Genomic DNA, 14896 nt, shown 5'->3' on the forward strand with positions numbered 1-14896 from the left:
AACGAGTAAGACCGTTCCCATCTCTCTCTCTCTCTCTCTCTCTCTCTCTCTATATATATATATATATATATATATATATATATATATATATATATGTAGATAGATAGATAGATATAGATATAGAAATGAAATTAAATCTTTGAGTTTTACGTCCCACGTATATGCCGGTTAGGCTAAAGGAGACGGTGATGATGAGAGATGAATGAAATGGTGGAATGAAGAAAGTGGGAGGAAACAGGAGAGCCTCAAGAAAACCCACGCACACGGTGTTTGTCCACCACAAAGTCTACTTGGAGGGAGCAGGGTTTGAACCCGGGACCCGAAGCACCAGAGGTGAATGCTCTATCACTGAGCCACCGTGGCCCCCAGGTATAGATATAGATATAGATAGATAGATATAGATATAGATATATTCGGCGATGTTCAAAAGATTTATGAAGTTGAAAAATAATGTTATGGAGTATCAGGGGGACAGAGTTGTCTTCAACGTTGTGAGGCGGGCAGATTTGAGGCTTATTCTGCAGGGACATCTATTTCATCTCATTTTCATTTGTGGTAGTCGGACATAAATCATCACATTTCTCTCCAAAAAGCACATTTCAAATCGGATTATTGGGGGACAGTCCCCCCCAGTTACAAGATTAGAGGAGACATGTAACCCTCATCCTCCCCGGGATTTGTGCCAGTGATCAATGCTGAAAGTATTTAGATCTATATAGAAGCAGGATAAACATAGCAGAACAAATAAAGTTATCTCTGTTATGAAACATTAGGTTGATGTGATTAAAAGTGTCCACCTGACGTATGCCACTTTCAAAGTTTTTTTTTCAAAAGTTACACTTCTTGGTTAGTCAAAGTAGTCTCGGCTGCAGTCACACACTTTTTTCATTGTTTAACCAGCAACAATTGGATTTCATGACGAAAGAAGACTGGAGAAGGGAAGGAAAAGATGTATAGAATGTTAATCTGCGAATTTCGTGAGAAGGAAATCTGTACAAAGACAGGGACAATACACGTAGAAGCGAAGGTGACTAGAGGAATTAAAAAGATATAAAAATTTGAATAGTATATATGAATGTATATATGAATGTATATATGAATGTATATATGAATGTATATATGAATGTATATATGAATGTATATATATATATATATATATATATATATATATATATATATATATATATATATATATATATATATATATATATATATATATATAATATTAATAAATTATATTAATTTATTTAATATGCATTTACATAGAAGGAAGCAAGGGAGACTATAGAAAATAAAGATGAAAATGAGCCTAAATAAGCGAATTACAACTTGAGGAAGATGGAAAGAATACATTGAGGAGCGGGATGATAGCAAGAATAAACTGTATATTTTAGAAATTAAAACGGGAAATGAAGTTAACGAGGATGGTTCATTGGACAAGTTCAGAAACATACTGCGAAATAAAAAAAAAAGGTAGATAATATACCTTTTTAGTTTATTAAGAATACAGAAGAAGAAGAAAAATCAAAAATTCGAAATTCGCAATCAAATCGTCATCGTAAGACTTCTTTTAGAGACTATTTTAAAACTTACGTGCCATTGTAACATATTTTGTTAGTTAAAAAATCGAAATACATGAGGACTATAAAACTAGATTGCTGCAAATGCGTTTAAGAACACTGAGAAGGAATTCATCGGTAGGAATGTCAAGGTCTAGAACCATATTATATAGAAACTAAATTTTTCTTTTTCTGGAGGAGGGAAAGGTAGCCTACCGGTGGTGGGAAAAAATTATGTTGAATTGTGTTGGTAAAGGTAGAAAGAGGGGATCCCGTTAGTAATAAATTTGACGTAACTTTAGTTGGGGTCTACTAGTACTTTAGTCCCCCCTCCCAATTTTATCATGTCAGATACTCCTATGGTCCTATCAATGAAAAAGCACCCTATAATTCGTGTTCACCAAATTCCACACCATACGATTGTCTTCGGTGTTCCTACCATTTTGCTGGAATCAATCCAATGCGTATTGACATAAGACGAATATTGATGGTTTTGCATAATAACTTCGTCATTGAGGTACAAAACAGGTTCTTGAGACAAAATTACCTGATGTGCGAAACCCGGTGTTTCTTGAATTTGTTGCGTGGCTCACTCTGCAAATTGTACTTGACGATCAGTGTCATCTTCAGTATGAGGCTGAAATAACTGCAGTTTGTACAGGTGCAACATTACAATCTCTAGACTATACATTCTGACTTAGTGACGTATATCTTTAATTGGTAAACCTGAAACGAGAGAAAACGAAACAAAACATTAAATATCGTAAAAACCGTTAGAGTTAGTCAAAAAAAACAATTACAAATCTGAATTTGCGAGAAAATTCTGGTACTAGATGAAGGAAGATGAAAATGGAAATTCTGTGCCATAACCATTCCCATTTGAAATTTTGAAGTTAAATCCAAGATCGCGGATATTAGGACGGCCTCTGGAAACGCAATATGGTCTGTGACGTTTTCTCCTTTGAAAGTAACGTGACTAGTGACATTTCATTCCTGTCTGTTGCATATTTTAGAATTTATTCGACTGTCTTAAGACTTTTGGCTCACCCTGTGCTATGTATACTTCTTTTTTTATTTTTTAAGAAGTATTTATTATTGGTGAATTGATTTATATAAGTGGAAATTATTCCACACCCTTGAACTTTGTAAGACATTGTGGAGTCAATTTAGTTGTACTGCGACATCTTCAAATTTGAATTTTAACTAGATCAGAATTTTGTCCAATCTTTGCTAATTTTTGTCCAACCAAAAAAACAATTTTATACCATTCAAATTAACAAAGGAAGGAAGGAAATTTCAAAATTTGGGCCACTTCTATCACCTGTTTTACGACATTTTCAAATTCGAATTTTAGCTAGCTCAAAATTTTTTCCATTTTTATTCAACCAAGAAAAAATTGTAGCATTCAAATAAACAAGGGAGTGCAATTTCAAAATTTGGCCACTTCGATTCCTGTAGTGCGACATCTTCAAATCCGAATTTTAACTAGTTCAGAGTTTTGTCCATTTTTTGTACATTTTATTACCACCAAGAAAAATATTTGTACCGTTCAAATTAACAAAGGAGTACTATTTTAAAATTTCGGCCACTTCGACCAATAAATTCTGAACTAGTTAAAATTCAAATTTGAAGATGTCGCAGTACAGGCGATCGAAGTGGCCAAATTTTTAAAACATTTCTCCTTTGTTAATTTGAATGGTACAAAATTTCTTCCGGATGGTGCAAAAATGTACACAATTCTGAGCTAATTAATTTCGAATTTAAAGATATCGCACTACAGGTGATCGAAGTGGCCCAAATTTTCAAATAGCCCTTCTTTGATAATTTGAATGGTACAAATCATTTTCTTGGTGGTTCAATAATTTACCAAAATCGGACAAAATTCTGAGCTGGTTAAATTTTGAATTTGAAAATGTACTACAGATGATCAAAGTGGCCAAATTTTGAAATGGGCCTCCGTCGTTTATTTGAATGGTACGACTTTTTTTCCGATTGGACAAAAATGAACAAAAACGGACAAAATTCTGAACTAGTTAAAATTCGAATTTGAATGTGTCGCACTACAGGTGATTGAAGAGGTCCAAATTTTAAAATGGTCTCCCTCGTTTATTTGAATGATAATTTTTTCCTTGGTGGTAAAAAATGTATAAAAATAGGACAAAACTTTGGGCTAGTTGCAGTTGGAGCTTTAAAACGTCACACTACATGTGTTCGTAAAGGCCAAAATTTTGAAAATGATACAAAACTTTTCTCGGTTGGACAAAAATGGACAAAATTCTGAACTAGTTAAAATTCGAATTTCAAAATATCGCACTATACAGGTGATGGAAGTAACCAAATTCTTGAAATGGCCTTCCCTCATTTATTTGAATAGTTCAAATTTTTCCTTGATTGGACAAAAGTGGACAGAAATTGAACAAAAATCTGAGCTAGACAAAATTCGAATTTGAAGATATCACACTACAGGTAATCGAAGTGACCAAATTTTGAAATGATCCTTCTCGGTTAATTTTAGTGATATAATATTTTTCTTGGATGGACAAAACTTGACAAAATTCTGAGCAAGTTAAAATTCGAAATTGAAGATGTCGTGCTACAGGTGATCGAAGTGGCCAAATTATGAAATTGCCCTTCTTGGTTAATTTGAATGGTAAAAAAAATTTCTTGGTTGGACAAAATTGGACAAAAATTGGACAAACTTCTGAACTAGATAAGATTCGAATTTGAAGGTGTCCCACAAGAGGAATCGAAAGGGCCAAGTTTTGAAATGGTCCTCCCTTGTTTATTTAAATGGTTCAAAATGTTTACTTGGTTTGAACAAAAATGGTCGAAAATTGGACCAACTTCTGAGCTAGTTAAAATTCAGATTTGAAGATGTCGCACTACAAGTACTGGACCCGACATTGTTGTACACCTGGACGGTTCCTGGAATCGTAAATCACATTGCAGTTTTCCTGTTTCAAAGAGGTAACCGAGAACCGGAAAAAAAAAGTTTTATTTTTTCTTGATATGTGTTATAGCAAAAATACTCTAAAAAACTGAGAAATCGTAATTTCGTTCCAAAAATGAAAGCAGAAAATTCAAAGTTGCTTAACCTGAACGAAATCACTACATTTTTCAGGTCTTTTCTCTAAAGATTTAAGAATATCCTGGAAAAGTTTAAATCGTGTGTTCGTTTTCCAGTCGAATCGAAATACGGTTTGGTTTCTGAAATAAACCGACCTTAAACCGAACCGGTCGGAGGCAGATTTTAGGACTTTTGATATTTTGACTTCAAAATTGATGCCATTCGATTCTACACGTCTTACTTAGTCTACACACTAAATTTCAACTTGCACAAGTGAAGGGATCCAAAGTTATGGGGATCAAAATTTTGATAAAAATATAGGGGGTTATAGGACTTTTCATATTTTGACTTCAAAATTGATTCCATTGGATTCTACACGTCTTACTTAGTCTACACACTAAATTTTAACTTGCGCAAGTGAAGGGATCCAAATTTATGTGGGGTCAAAATTTTGTCAAAAAATAGGGGTTAAAAGACTTTTCATATTTTGACTTCAAAATTGATGCCATTCGATTCTAGACGTCTTACTTAGTCTACACACTAAATTTCAACTTGCGTAAGTGAAGGGATCCAAAGTTATGGGGGGGTCAAAATTTTGACAAGAATATAGGGGATTTTTAGGAAAATAGTGTTCGAGAGCGGATTATATTATTAAAATTCTGCAGATGAAAACAAACCCAATTTTGTAATTGTCTTTATCGTTTGTGGGGAAGGAAGGAATTAGATTTCTGGGCTGTCAGCATCGAAGGCCATTTAGCCCGTCACGTATAAGAGGGATGACGTCCTTCGGTGAGCACACTATCCGACGAAACGAAAGGAAGAATGGATTGAAGAAGGAAGGAAGCGGATTGGGACCATATGTTAGGTGCCATCCGGGCAACTATCTGGTGTGAATGAGGGGAAACCAAGGAAAAACCTCACTCAAGATGGCTGGCCTGAAAAAACTGTTACACTTTTACGAGTGTTCCCACCGGAAATCGAACCCGGGACAGCTCGCACCAAAGACGAGAGCGTTAGCCACTACGCTACGCGGGGCCACCTTTATCTTTTGTGTACGTATCGGATAAACATATTACATTTCACTTTTTTAGTGTTTTCAATTGTCGGAATAAGATTATATTTTGCAATGAATACAATTAAATCTTCTTCATTCTTGAAATAATTGAAATTGGTTTCATCAATGCCTTCTAGTTCTGGCCACCTTTCAATTATTGGGAAAAAGTAGAGCATGGTCGGTATATGATTTCTCTCAGAACAGTATTGGTTTTCTACAATCAAGCGTTCTCAAATTTATACATTATCAAAGCAGCGTTGCCAAATCATGAACTCATTTTCTATTCAAATTTAGGGGCCTATAAGCTGAATTTTATACCAGTTTGCAAACTGACCCCCTCTTAACTTATGACCGGGTTTATAATTTCCGCGATTCAAAATTTCAAGTGAAAAACAATCCAAAGTCCTAAAACCGTCTTTTTTTGGTGAAAATTTTGACCCCACATAAATTTGGATCCCTTCATTTGCGCAATTTGAAACTTGGTGTCTACACTAAGTACAGTAAGACGTATAAAATCGAATAACATCAATTTTGAGTGAAGAAAATCAAGAGTTCCAAAACCCCTTTTGACAAAATTTTGACCCCCCATGACTTTGGATCCCTTCACTTGCGCAAGTTGAAATTTAGTGTGTAGATTAAGTAAGACGTGTAAAATCGAATGGCATCAATTTTGAAGTCAAAATATCAAAAGTCCTATAACCCGTCTCCGACCAACCGAACCTAAACCGGTTAACCTTTATAATCAGTATTTTTTTATCGCAATGAAAAAATTCTCAAGGTATATAAGAATATATTTTATGAAATTGTAAGTTCTCCAGGAAACAATATAAATTTAATTAGTGCCAATTTACGATAAATTATTACAGAGCAACCAACGCAAATCGTCTAGAACTCTTGCATGTCACTCACAAAGCAGGCCCGTATCGGCGGGAGGGCAAGGGGGGCCGGGCCCTCCCTAAACTTTGGCTGGCCCACTTAAAATTTCACGGTAGGCTTGTAAATGAACTATAATATGGTGATGAAGTATAATATGATTGGGTCGCCCCCCCTAACTTCTACCGCCCCCCCCCTAATTTTTTGGGCTGGCTACGGGCCTGTCACACAGTACCTTTCCGGTTCAAGTTTCTTCTTCCAATAAACTGAATTGTTGTAAGTACAGTAGAAAAATAACTCAGCGCCGAGTCAAACACTAAAGATAAGGGAGGGTGAGCCGCTGAGAAGGGATTGTTGAACTAAAAAGCGTATTTTTTACAGCAATGAAGCTGAAAACTGCGATAAGTAAATCTGTAGAACGTTTTCAGGAATATTCATTTAACGAATTTCTTCATACACGATGTCCTACATGCAGTAGCAAAGATGACTAACTTAACGTCTTACAAATATCAATTAAATACTAGGTATATAAAGCCATTATCACTGTAGCATTGTATACATTATGTTCAAATAATGTGGTAAAAAAAAATTAAAAATAATAACTATGCGCTGCTAATATATCCCTCCAAACAAATTACAGAGAAACAAAACATATCAACTTACACCTATTTTGCATCAACAAGATTTACCAATCTACCAACGAAAAAAAGATACAGGTTCAAATTATAAATACCTACATAAACTCTCAATATTTCTAGTAGAAAAATTGACACCTAATTTGGAAGGGGATTTTAGCGCTACTAGGCTATTTGGTATTAGATAGGTCGACCCCAACTTGGAAATACTGTTTCTGTGCTAAATAATTGAGCACATTTTTTTTTTTTTTTTTTTGTTTTGATGCTTTTCTGGGAGCACATTTTTAGCACTATTATTTGGCACTAGTTTGGATGCCCTCTGTTGGGTGGGCGGGGCTAGCTTCACGCTGGCCGCCAATTTGGCAATCCTGTTTGTGCGGTAAATAATTGAGCACCTTTTTTATGTTTTTGTGGGAGCACATTTTTAGCATTATTATTTGGCAGTAGTTTGGGTTTTCTCCATTGGGCGGGCGGGGCTAGCGTGAAGCTAGCACCGCCCAAATTAATCTTCTAATTTCTTGGTAATTTGAAGAGCACATTTTTAAAATGTATTTTGTTAAGCAAATTTTTTGATACTATTTTTAAAAAATGTGCTTAATTGGGATGGGCCAGCTTCACGCACGTTTTTGCTATTAATGTAAATCTGCCAGAAAAGTGTCAAAAAAACTTCAAAATAATGATAATAATTTTGGGCTGCTAAAGCAATACCAACAATTGAGTCGTGCGGCTAAAGAACAACAAAGCAAGCGCGAATTCGAACAACGATGGGATTTTAGCGAAATATTTGGATCTTAGCTTTCTATTTCGCGTCTCAGTATATGTTTCATTGAACTGCTGTCAGAAGACAATGCAAGCTCGATTTAGTTGATTGAGCTGTTTTTTGATGGGTTGGGTATCAGTTGAGGTTCATTAAATTCTCTTCTGAACAATTTGGTGTCGTTTGTCCCGTTCAATTATATGATAAATTAAAGTTAAAACTGTGTGACAAAGTAAACAATACATACAAGAAGTGGAGCATGAAGATAACAATAGAAACGAAACACGAATTGCTACTAAACGGAATATAAATATCGCATCCTGATTTCATTATTTGTGCTCTTAAATATTCATAGAAAGTCGTCACAATAATTAAGAAAGCCCAGGACGTACAGATTGCTCAGTCAGAAAATACTTAATCATGATCCAGATTTATTCAAAAGTAAAATTTTATTTCAAGAAAGGATATTAGATTGGTTCAAGGTACTTGATACCTAGGAAAATATCTTACTAAAGTGCAGATTGGAGTGTATACAGAGATTACAATGCATACCAACAGCTATTCCAACATCAGTTTTTGACGACATGTCTTAATGACAATCTTATAACAGTTTCTAGTGAACATGTGGGTGAGTTTACAACTGACTAGTGCCAAGTGAATAATCTGTGACTGTTTTATGTGTGTTAAAACGTTTGAAAATAGTGTTTCATAGTGCACTTTTTAAAAACATGGCGGAAGAAAAGAAGTGCATTTTCACCTGTCAGAAAACACAAAAGCGGCTCATAACTGGAGGACCAGCTCGAGTTCGATCAATTATGTTGGCAAGTAGTCTTAGACGTGATGGACGGTTTATTTCTCTTGAGGAAAATGTGCCAGTATACTTTCATAAGGACTGCGTATCAACATATACTTCGCAGTGGCATATCAAGAGAGCCAAAGAGCAGTTATTCAACCTCCTCTGAACCACAGGTGAAACGGATTAGAAGATCAAACGCAAAACCTTTCAATTTTCGTACTGACTGTCTATTCTGTGGAGAGATCTGTTCCGATCCTGATCAAAAAATCCAAGTCGATGGCGCAGATATCGCCTTCTTAGAACGGTCGATCGTCCAGAGTAACCGACTATTCAAGAAGCTATCCTCCAAAAATGTGATGTTAGAAATGACGAATTATCCGAAGCGGTTCGAGTGTGTGTAAATGGAGCTGTTGGAGATCTACATGCGGCAGACGCTCGTTACCACAAAGACTGTTATAATCAATTCTTGCACAGTAAGTCAGCTAAAATTTGCTCACTGAAACGCAGCATAAATAAAGGAAGTGACGGAGATGGAATCAACGCAGTCACCAGGGCCGTGCTGGGATACTAATGAGGGCGGTGGACAAGTCTACTAAAAGGGCGCCCATACAAATGGGAATATATATATATATATATATATATATATATATATATATATATATATATATATATATAGATAGATAGATAGATAGATAGATAGATAGATAGAGAGAGAGAGAGAGAGAGAGAGAGACTTTGAAAGAAAGTATGGGTGCCATTTTATATCAAAATCACCACCAAATTTGTTTTAGTATTACCGTAAATAGCTAACCTCGAATCGAAATCCTCTTTATTACAGAAAAACTTTTTAGTTCCTGCAATAACATTTCTGCCAAATAAAAAGAAGCTACCTGTATCAACAACTTAATATAGCACGCCTATGGACGCAGGAGGCTCATTGCCGCGTTTAAAAAAGCTCTCCATTGATTTCTGTCCTTAGAAAACTGAACCCAGTTTCCACTTTATATTTCAATCTCTGCGAGAACCATTTTAATATTGTCCTCCCATCTTTGCCTCGGTCTTCCTAACGGTCATTTTCCTATTTGGATTTCCAGTTACAAGTTCGAAAGCGTTTCTAATTTCTTCCATTCTGGCTACATAACCTGACCACTTGAGCCTCCTAGACTTGATGACCCTATCAATGTTTGGTAAACGGTATAAAATGATACAGTTACTCCTTATGAAGTTTCCGCCTTTCCCCATTCCCGTTCCTTTTGGAGTTCAAATATTGGTATAAGAATCTTGTTTTCAAACACTTTCAGTCTGCGATATTCCCTCAGAGTCAGTGACCATGTTTCGCAACCATACAGCACAACAGGCATGATTATCGTTTTATATTTTGAGCTACAAATTCCTCAACAGAATTAGCGACAAAAAAGATTTTTAACTGAATAATAGAACAAAATTCCTGCTTTCAGTTGACATCAAATTTTTTAGTGATTATGGGTTTGGTCTGTTGATAATGATCCTAGATATTTGAAAGTATCCACTTTGTCCAAAGAAAATATTATTTGGTATTTTAACGCGTTCATAAAATGCAGTATTACGATCCCGACAAACTACTATTTATTTAGTTTTCTCTGCATTTACTTTTAAGCCTATATCCCTGCAAGCGGTAATTAAGATTTCTGCATTCCTTTCTATTATTCTATCATTACCTATTAACTTTACATCATCAGCATACACCATAACCTGGCAAATACAATTCAGCTCTAGAACTTGATTGCTGTCTTTGATTTTCCTTATCGTGTTCTCCAGAACAAAATTCTGTAATAATGACGACAACGCATCTCCTTGTTTCAAGTCATTCTCAACGTGAAAGCTCGTGAACAAGAATTTCTCTACTCGAACCCTACTTTGGGATTCATTTAAACATATCTTAATTAATCTACATTTTCTGTAAGCATGTTGTACAATGTTTCCCTCCTACCAGAGTCTAAAATCAATAATTGATGTGCCAGAATGTTGTATTCTCTCATTTCTTTTCAAGTATTAGTCGAATGGTAAATATCTGGTCGATAGTTGATAGATTTTACCTAAATCCGTTCTGATAATCTCCAATAATTTCATCTGCGTATGGAGTCAATCTTGCTAATACAATGTTTAAGAGGATTTATTGGATGTTGACAGAAGAGAAATGTCTCAATAATTATTAAATCTGTTTTGTTGCTTTTCTTCTGAACTGGAACAGTGATTGATTCTCTTCACTCTTGTGGTAATTCCTCCTTGTTCCAGATAATGAGAATGAGTTTGTGTATGTTGCTCTACAATTTTTCCCCTCCAGCTAAAATTAAGTCAACCAGAATTTTGTCTACACCCGAAGATATGTGTTTATTTTTTTTAAAATAGCGATTTCTATTTCTGTCTGGTTAGGTTCTGGAATATACGGTTATGCTGCATGCATTTCACTTTCTCCACGCGCATTAGTTTTTGGCTATGTGTTAAGCGCAAATCGTCAAAAAATCTTTCCATTTATTTAAGATGCTATCTGTATCAGTGAGAACTGTTCCTTTAGGTTTCTTTAATATATAAGCACGAAGTTCATAGCCTTTCTTAAGTTCGTTGATGCATTTATACATGCCCCGAATGTTTTTGTTTTCACTATTATCTTCAAGTTAATTAATTTTAACTTTCAAAAGTCTCGTTTATTTGTTCTAAAAGTTTTAGAAGTTTTCTGCCAGATGACAAAAAAATTTCATGTAGTTATTTCGTTCGGATTTTGTAGCCAACGCAATTTCTTCTGTTTTCTCTTCTCTGCTATTTTAGTAAATTCCTGGTTGAACCATGGTTTGTTCCTACGTATTTCTGCGTGCTCCAATATTTCTTTTGCTGAAATTTTAATGTTATCTCAAATTTCAACCAAGTATCTTGAACACTAGTGCACTCCGAACGTTCTAAAACTTAGAATCTATTCGACAATTCAACCTAGCTCCCATCTTACCTGACTCTCCTCTATTTAAAAAAATAAAATAAACCGCTCCGTTTTCAGATATTGAATATTTCCTTTATTCAACAATAGTCTCTCTCTTACTATCACAATCAACTACTCTGAACGACCGAACATCAGTTGTGCTAGACTGTTCTTTTCTGTCTACCAAAACATGATCAGTTTGAATATGTGTTTTTCCATCTGATGAAGTCCAACTATATTTATGAATGTCGCGATATTGGAATTTTGTAATCTTCACGATAAGGTTTCTGGATATTGCACAGTTCACGAGTCTAACGCCGTTGTCACAACCTTTCTTATGCAAACATTTATTCCCTATAATCGGTTTGAAAATACCCTCTGGTCCAACCTTCGCATTGAAACCGCTTAACAGAATTTTCATATGCTATTACAGGAGATGATCAAATACCCATTCTATTCTTTCGTAAAAACTGTATTTTTTTAATCGTCATCCTTATTTTCTGTTGGGGCATGTGCATTTAAAACAATAATATTACACCACCGACCCTTAAGAGAAGTAAAAGAAATTCTGTCATTAACAAATTCAACCTACGTAATTGCTGATATTACGTATTCGTTTGTGAACGGAAAGCCCTGTTTCTAGTTGGTAATTTTTAATTTGTTCCCTGTAAAAGAACGTAAAATTTTCCGACTTGACTCCTTCATTTCCTTCTCATCTAACTTCCTGATATCCTACTAGGTACGACCTCTATTTTTAAACTCATTTTTTTTACAAATTTTAACGCGCCTGCTATGTAGAGACTTCTTATATTCCATGTTCCAAATCTCATGTCGATTTTACTTTGCTGAGTTCGTGCCAAGTTACCAATTCTGATCCGAGGATTCTGCGAAGTTATCTGAACAATCCTTTTTTTACAGGATGAGGTTGTTAGCCTCACACCCAATTCTCAAGCTGGATTATCACCCCTTGTCTGTCCGCGACTGCTTACACAGTATATTCGCAGCTAACCTCTATATCACAGAGGCCTTCTCCTCGATCCACAACCTGAGGACGCGCCGTGCCGTGGTGACAGGAAGACCACATTTTACGGAAATTAATACAGCTATATTTCAGAAATACAACAGGTACTGATTATCCGAACACTGCTTTAAAACACACAGGAACAATCAATATGCTCGGATATATGGATGTATATTAAGACTGTGAAAGCTTCGATGCCGTAAAAATCATAAATTAGAGACTAGTGTCAGTGTAGTATTACATAAATGCATCGTACGTTTGACTATCCGAACTATTCTTGATGTATCACATTGTTTCGCTTTATAGCTATATAACTTTATAATATTTTTGTAAGTGATTATACTCTTTACCTGTTCTCTGCCAATAGCAACTGTATGAATTTATAATACAAAACTGAAATACAGAAAAATAAAATTAAAAAAATAATGTGATTATTTCGCAGGGCATCTTATGTAAAGGGCGCCTTGTATTCTTCACAGGTTCTGTACTACCAGTCAGTATTTGAATTTATTATACAAAGCTGGTATACAGGATAACCAAAACCACTTATCTATAATGTGATGTTTCGTAGGGCGCCTTATGTAGAGGGTGCACTGTATCTTTCGCGGGTTCTTCGCCAATAGTAACTGTGTGTATTTATTGTACAGAACTGTGCTATACAGAAGAGTAAATAAAATCGATCATCTTTGATGTGGTCTCGGAAGGGCGCACTGCACCTTTCACGGGTTCTTTACCAATAAAACTATAAAAATGTATTACTAAAACTTGTACCTTTATTTATACTGTGATATTTGGGAGGGCGCACCGGGACACGTCCCGGTGTCCCGGTGGGCCAGCACGGACCTGGCAGTCACGACAATTTTAAAAGAGGACACCTCTCGTATTTGGAACTCCATCGAAGTTTACCATCTTTATCAACAGAACGGTGGATCTAGAACTGATCGTCTTCCAATTATAAGAGATGTTCAGGAAAGAATACGTAAAGACCTAATATTTTCCTCTCCTGGTGTATCCAACATTCTTGCCTTTAAAAATCAAGCTGCTCTTGCCATGAATATTACCGAAGATGATGACGATGATCGAGAAACAATAAAAGAACTAAGTACAAAGATAATGAATGAAGTGAAGAAGCCTGATGATAGATTGAAAAGTTACGAAACTATCCTCTCTGAAGACAATATTAAAAATAATGTTAGTAAAACTTTACTTTCCCTATTAGAGATGCTTGGAATTACTGAGCTACCTGCAATACTCATTGGAAATATGGTAACTGCAGCATTGACAAAGCAGCCAACTACTCTCCAGATTGCTTTTGCTATGCTTCTGAATAGCAAACATCTCATTGACGAATTCTATAAGTTTGGAATCACTTGTAGTTACAGTGAGACCTTAAGATTTAAAGCGTCAGCTGCAGCAGAAGCCAACAAAGCACCAACTTTGCAAGGACTTAATCCCTCAACAGATGAATTTGTGCAAGCTGTTGGTGACAACTTCGACACGTCTGTTTCATCTCAAAATGACCTACGTCAAACTCACAGTATGGCTCTGCTGATAACTCAAGTGGAGAAGTCAAGAAGTTGCAACAGTAACAAACTTTGTCGCATTACAAAGGAAGAAATGAAGGAACGCGTGAGTAGTGGAATGCCTATACACCAGTACACAAGGCCAAAAAAAACACCAATGCCCCAACATTTCTCAGTAAAAGAAGTGCCAACTTTAGTATTACTTGCATCTTAAGTTTATTCAGTGTACAGAGCACAGAGAATAGATTTCGAGTTTTTAAACTTGATCATTAGGAGTTTGAAAGTCACTCCTGAATATGGTGGCTATAATAGAAGAAAATCAACAGCCATTAAACAAGTGTTAAAAGGAGTTAGCTTGAAAAAATTGGGGTCTCAGGAAGAGATAACCAGTGATATAGAACAAGAAGAAACTGACTTTGTAGCTGTGTGCTATAGTGTAGCAAGTGTGAAGTCTATGACAGAAGTTCGTATTAACGTTTGGAAGTAAAAAATGCAATTGCTCACACAAGAGCCCCACTACTTTGCTCTCTTCCACCCACATCGGAAGCTTTTCAACTAAATGTAAAGCGCGCACATCTACAAATGCTAATTGGGCTGAGTGCTGACAGGGCAGACCCACCAAATGTTGATCCAACTTGTTATGGATGGACAAGTGATGAAA

At 35.7% G+C, this 14896-nt stretch overlaps 1 long non-coding RNA gene across 2 annotated transcripts in view; it reads right to left on the reverse strand.

The window, feature by feature from the left end:
- Positions 1-14896, reverse strand: part of LOC145683496 (uncharacterized) — a 56838-nt gene that overhangs the window by 16469 nt on the left and 25473 nt on the right. For both annotated transcript variants that reach the window (XR_014131122.1, XR_014131123.1), the window contains one exon: positions 2107-2285. This is a non-coding gene — a long non-coding RNA (uncharacterized LOC145683496). The remainder of the gene's footprint in view (positions 1-2106; positions 2286-14896) is intronic.

The sequence above is a fragment of the Thermobia domestica genome, chromosome 4 (genome assembly GCF_964235325.1).
Source record: "Thermobia domestica chromosome 4, izTheDome1.hap1.1, whole genome shotgun sequence".
Taxonomy (NCBI): domain Eukaryota; kingdom Metazoa; phylum Arthropoda; class Insecta; order Zygentoma; family Lepismatidae; genus Thermobia; species Thermobia domestica.